This window comes from Chelonoidis abingdonii, chromosome 2 (assembly GCF_003597395.2).
Source record: "Chelonoidis abingdonii isolate Lonesome George chromosome 2, CheloAbing_2.0, whole genome shotgun sequence".
NCBI classification, from domain to species: Eukaryota; Metazoa; Chordata; order Testudines; family Testudinidae; genus Chelonoidis; species Chelonoidis abingdonii.
Window position 1 is genome coordinate 295,126,674 of NC_133770.1, and position 5,834 is coordinate 295,132,507.

The following is a 5,834-nucleotide window of genomic DNA, read 5'->3' on the forward strand; positions in this document are numbered from 1 at the left end:
GCTCTTTGTGCCAAGGTCAGTAATAAAAAGGTTAAATAAGATCAGTCCCAAAACCGATCCTTGAGGGACTCCGCTAGTAACCTCCTTCCAGCCTGACAGTTCACCCTTCAGTACGACCCACTGGAGTCTTCCCTTTAACCAGTTCCTTATCCACCTTACAACTTTCATATTCATTCATGAACTCTGAAAGTGGCTTTGGAATAGGGTTTTCAGAGAAGATACCATACACAATACAGCCATGTTTTTTTGCATTGTATGCATAGTCACAATTATTTTTACTCTACAGACTAGTCCAGAAAGTGGGAAATTTGGGTCTCTTGAGTAAGCAATGTGCAGTTTGATTGCAAATGACAAGAAATGCTCAGGAAACTTTGTTCAAAGAATTTCCTTTTTGTTCTTTGCATCAGAAAATACGGTTTTAAAGAGATTAAATCCCTCAACAAGAAAGCTCTTATTAAGGAGAAGTTTCTTCATCTGATGGCTACTTTCGTGTACTTTCTTTGACTATCCAAGCCTTCAGAATGGTTGGTATCAGCAATGCAAAGCCTTCCTGAATATTGATTAGAGAAGAACCCATGCCGTTGGTGCTCACATGAAAGCTGCAGAAGTGAGAAGGGAAAGGAGAAAGAGCATGAGGCAGAGCTGTGGGGGCACTTTATGTAGTGAACCTGACTGATCAGAAGATTTAGAAAGTCCTCACCGTGGAGCTGTTGATCTTGTTCAGGTATCAGACTAAAACTAGGTCTGCACTAGCACTTTTGTCAGTAAAACGTATGTCACTCGGAAGTGTGAAAAAACACACCACTGACTAACATAAGTTACACCAACAGAAGCTCTGGTATGAACAGCACTGTATTGGCAGGACATAGCTACTACTGCTCATGGGGTGGTATAATTATGTAAATGGGAGAACTCTCCCGTTATTATAGAGTGAGTACAACGGAGATTATACAGCAGCACAGCTGCATTGGTACAGCGGTGCAAGCTCTCTAGTGTAGACATAGCCTAAGAGTATGTCTACACATCTGGCAGCGATCGATCCAGCAGGGATTGATTTATCTCGTCTAGTCTAGACACAATAAATTGACCCCTGAGCACTCTCCCATTGACTCCTGTTCTCCAGCACCGCAAGAGGCCCAGGCAGAGTCAACGGGGGAGTGGCAGCAGTCAACTCACTGTGGTGAAGACACCACGGTAAGTTGATCGAAGTACGTTAATTTCAGTTACATTATTCACGTAGCTGAAGTTGCATAACTTAGTTTGATTCTCCCTTCTTCCCCCCAGTGTATACCAGGGTTTAGAGACCTGAGTTTAAATTTTAGTACTGCTAGAGACCTGCTGTATGATTGTGTGAGCCTGGCCAACTCACTTAGTATCTCAGTTCTACCTCTGTGAGATAATTATAATAATTTGAGCTGGGTGAAATTTTGTCGGCTGAAACTTTTTGACAAAAAATGCAGATTTGGCGACACCAAAACATTTCACAAATTTGTGGGGGTTTTGGCTGAATTAATCTTGGAAAAATCTGAAAAGGTCAAAGCAATTTGTTCTGACATTTTTTAAATGAAATGTTTTGATTTTCTGGGGTGGGATCACAGTGACTTTTCATTGCAAAAATCTCCTTCAATTTTATTTAAAAAATGTAAAGAAAAAATAAAGAAAAGAAAAATAAGCTAAAAAATGTTTTGTTTGACCCAAACCAAAACTTTGATTTTAGAATTTGCCAAAAATTTCATTCTCATGTTGACCAGAAAATATTTATTTTCTGATTTTTTTGAAACAGTGAACTAAAAAACTCTGCTATTCACACAGGTAGAACAATAATACTTATTTTGTTTCCCTTCTCCACTGAGATTGCAAACTCTTTGTGACAGGAAGCACTTTACATTAGCAGACCCCAGAGTGCTTTACAAAGGAAGTCCATTTCATCATTCTGATGTTTACACATGGGGAAACTGAGGCACACAGCTGGGCTGTGACTTGTCCAAGGTCACCTAGCAAGCTAATGGCAGAGCTGGGAAGAGAATTCAGGTCTCTTGAGTCCCAGGCCAGTGTGCTATCCACTAGACCATACTGCCTCTGCAATGAAAAAAACCTCTTTTCCATGTGCAGATGGGAGTGGTCCTGCAAGGAACACTGTTAATCTACTCCTTCTCCTACCCCAGGCAGCATGGCTCCCACAGTAGTCACCAGCATAAGCCCCCTGGGGCTTCTCAGAAGCAACTGAGGCCGGGGTCTCAGAAGGAGATAAGAGGGAACCCACCCCAGCTGTACTACATCTTGCACAGGCCCTACAAGGGAGAGTGCTGTGAAGAAAGGCACCTCCCCATATCTACTCACTCCATTACATGCAGCTCCATTTATGCACAGCCCCAGTGAAGGGTCCTCTGTGCAGGGCCAGGGGGAGGAGTAATCCTGCACAGGCGGAAAGCCTCATTTTTCTGTGGTCCCCTGGGCCAGGTTCTCAGCTGCTGTGATCTCTCCAGTGGAGCTGCACCAGTTACACAAGCTGAGGATCTGGCTGAGCCAGAGTTTCTTAAGGCAGAGCCGCAGCAAGGCCAAGCCGAGCTTCTTAACATCCGCTACTCGCAGCAGCCTGCCTCTCCTTCCGTCTGCCACAGGCACAGTGCTTGGACATATTGTCTTGCGATTTAGGTACCAGCTTTGGAGTCCAGGGAGACAGCTGAGGCAGCTTCCCACGGGAGCAAATGAAATGGAAACATGAAGACAGAGACAGAGAGCTTGTGTCGAACAAGTCGCTCCAGGCACCGCTTCTCAATATCACAGCGTGCACTAGAGAGAGAGAGAAACCAGTTTATATATGTATGAAGATGTTATTTAGCTGCCGGGAGCAGGGGTGGGGTGAAGGTCTCTTCCCCAAACCCTACCGTGCTGTACAGAACTGAGGAAAGGGGGAGATCATGTGATATCACTCCCCTCCCCACAAAAATAGGTCTGCGGATGATATTCTACCCTTAAAGGTTTGGTTTTAATTATTAAAGTTCCAGTAAAATTTTATTCTTAGAAAATAACCCCCCCTAACGCTTCCAGTGCAGATCATGGTCTGTTAGCTCGCTGGAGGCTATGTTGTATTTTTTAATCAAGTCTGGAGCATTGAATTTTCCATACTGGATCAGGGGCCACGAAGTTACTCTAGTACCCCTATTCTGCCTTCAGCTGGGGTCATTCACCTGATGCCTCAGAGGAAACAGGCAGCCAACCTAAGTGCAGCATTCCCCTATTGCTTGAGAGAAACGTGTTTGCCTTTGATCTCTAAAATAAACACCTGAAGTTAGCCCATGCCAAGTGACTTGGGCTCGCGGGACTTGGGCTGTGGGGCTGTTTCATTGCTGTGTAGACATCCAGGTTCAGGCTGGAGCCCAAGCTTTAGGATCCTGTGATTTTAATAAGGCTTTTGACAATAGTCCCACATGACATTCTCATAGGCAAAATAAGGAAATGTGGACTAGATCAAATTACCTTCTTGGATGTGCATAAGTGGTTGAAAGACTGTACGCCAAAATAGTTAGCGATGGTTCACTGTTAAACTGGAGTCCTGCTGGGGTCTGTCCTTGGTCCAGTACTATTCAGTATTTTCATTAATGGCTTGGATAACAGAGTGGAGAGTATGTGTATACAATTTGCAGATGACACCAAGCTAGGTGGGGTTGCAAGCACTTTGACAATTGGATTAGAATCCAGAATGACCTTGACAAATTGGAGAATTAGTCTGAAATCAACAGGATGCAATTCAATAAAGACAAGTCCAAACTACTAAACAGAGGAAAGAAAAAAATGAAGGCACAGATACAGGATGGGGAGTAACTGACTAGGCAGTAGTACTGCAGAGAAGGATTTCTTGGTTATAGTGGATCATGAATTGAATATGAACCAGCAATATGATGCAGTTGCAAAAAAAGGCTAATATCCTGCTGGGGTGATAAGGAAGGTAATTGCTCTGCTCTACTCAGCATTGGTGAGGCCTCAACTAGAACACTGTGTCTAATTCTGGACATAGGGTGACCAGATGTCCCGATTTTATGAGGACAGTCACAATTTTTGGGTTTTTTTCTTATATAGGCTTCTATTACCCTCCACCCCCTGTCCTGATTTTTCACCCTTGCTATCTTGTCATCCTATCTGGACACGACACTTTAGGAAAGATATGGACAAATTGGAGAGAGTCTAGAGGAGAGCAACAAAAACAATGAAAGCTTCAGAAAAGCTGACCTCAGAGGAAAGACTACGAAACTGGGCACATTTAGGCTTGAGAAAAGAAGACTAAGGGAGGGTCAAATAAGAGTCTTCAAATATGTTAGGGGTTCTTATACCAATGATAGTGATTATCAGTTGTTCTCCATGTCCACTAATGGTCAGACAAGAAGTAATTGACTTAATCTGCCGGAAGAGGGACTGAGGTTAGATATCAGGAAAAACTTTCTAACGGTGAGGTTAGTTAAGCACTGGAACAGGTTACCAAGGGAAGTTGTGGAGACTTCTAGCAGCCACTAGGGGATGGTGACTGCATAGTTTTACATCTCCCTTCCCCACCTCCTAAAATCCACAACCATCAGCAATTTAATAACTGTTGCTCCCATCTAATATTCATCAGATATTATGGATGATGCTTCATCTCCAACATTCTACAAAATCCTAAAAAAAGCAGAAGCTGTTGGATAGCGCTCTTGCATCCAAGACGGCTGACCAGGGAGCGGCTGCCTCTCTGAGACTAGGAGGAACTATGGACTGGCTAAAACACATCTCAAGTGACTATTTTGAGAAAAGCATATGAAGATATAACTGAGATCAAACATACTACTAGACCACATCAAGCTAATTTGCAAGATTTAGCATCAAGATTAGATGAAGCTGAGCACAGAATCTCCTTACTAGAAGGCACAATGATTACAAATATAATGTCAGAGCATCAGGAGAGAATTATAAAAGCACTGCAGGAGAAGGTTAATGATCAAGGGACGATCAAGGAGAAACAATCTGAGAATCGTGAGTCTCCCACAGGGGCTAGAAGAACAGAGGCCTGTGGAGTTTTTAGCCACCATGTTGCCAGTGCTTCGTCTTTGCTCCCTGATCAGAACTTAGATATCGACAGAGCCCACCACTCCCTGGCACCAAAACAAACAAATGCAAAGTCCCAGGCCTTAATTATAAGATTTTTAAACCACAAAATTAGGGAGCTCATTCTTTAAAAAGCCTGTGAACTTAAAAATCTAACAGAGAAGCAACACAAGCATGATTTTCCCAAATTACACGCAGGACTTTGTGGAAAAGAGGGCAAAATTCAATACATGAAGCGCCCGAGCAAATGGCTGGGTTTGGACAACTTCATTTCCTTCCCTGCTACTTTCAAGGAGCGCAAGGTGATTAGTTTTAGGGCAATAGCAGAAGCTGAAAGGTATCCAAGCTCACTACAGCATAAGACTTCTGCAGAAGATACACACAGGATGCATTAAAACAATATTACCTGATCCCTCGCTGAAGTGTGGGGATTCAGTTTTCAGGTATAACAACAAACAGTATAGAGGAAATCCAGCATTTTGTCTCCTCTCTTCCCCTCAGGTTTATTTCTTTGAACTTCCGTGATTTCACAAGTAGAGGGAGCCGGCTGGGGAGCGAGGGGCAGAAGTATCTCATCCCTGATTCCTTGTGGCACCTTAGGCCAGGTCTACACTGCGACTTTAAATCGGTTTAATGGCCGATATACCGATTTAACGCTGTATCCGTTCACATGACGTCGTCATTAATATCGATTTTACCGCCTCCTTAAATTGATTTCGGAACTCCTCCCAAACGAGAGGAGTAGCGCTAAAATCGAT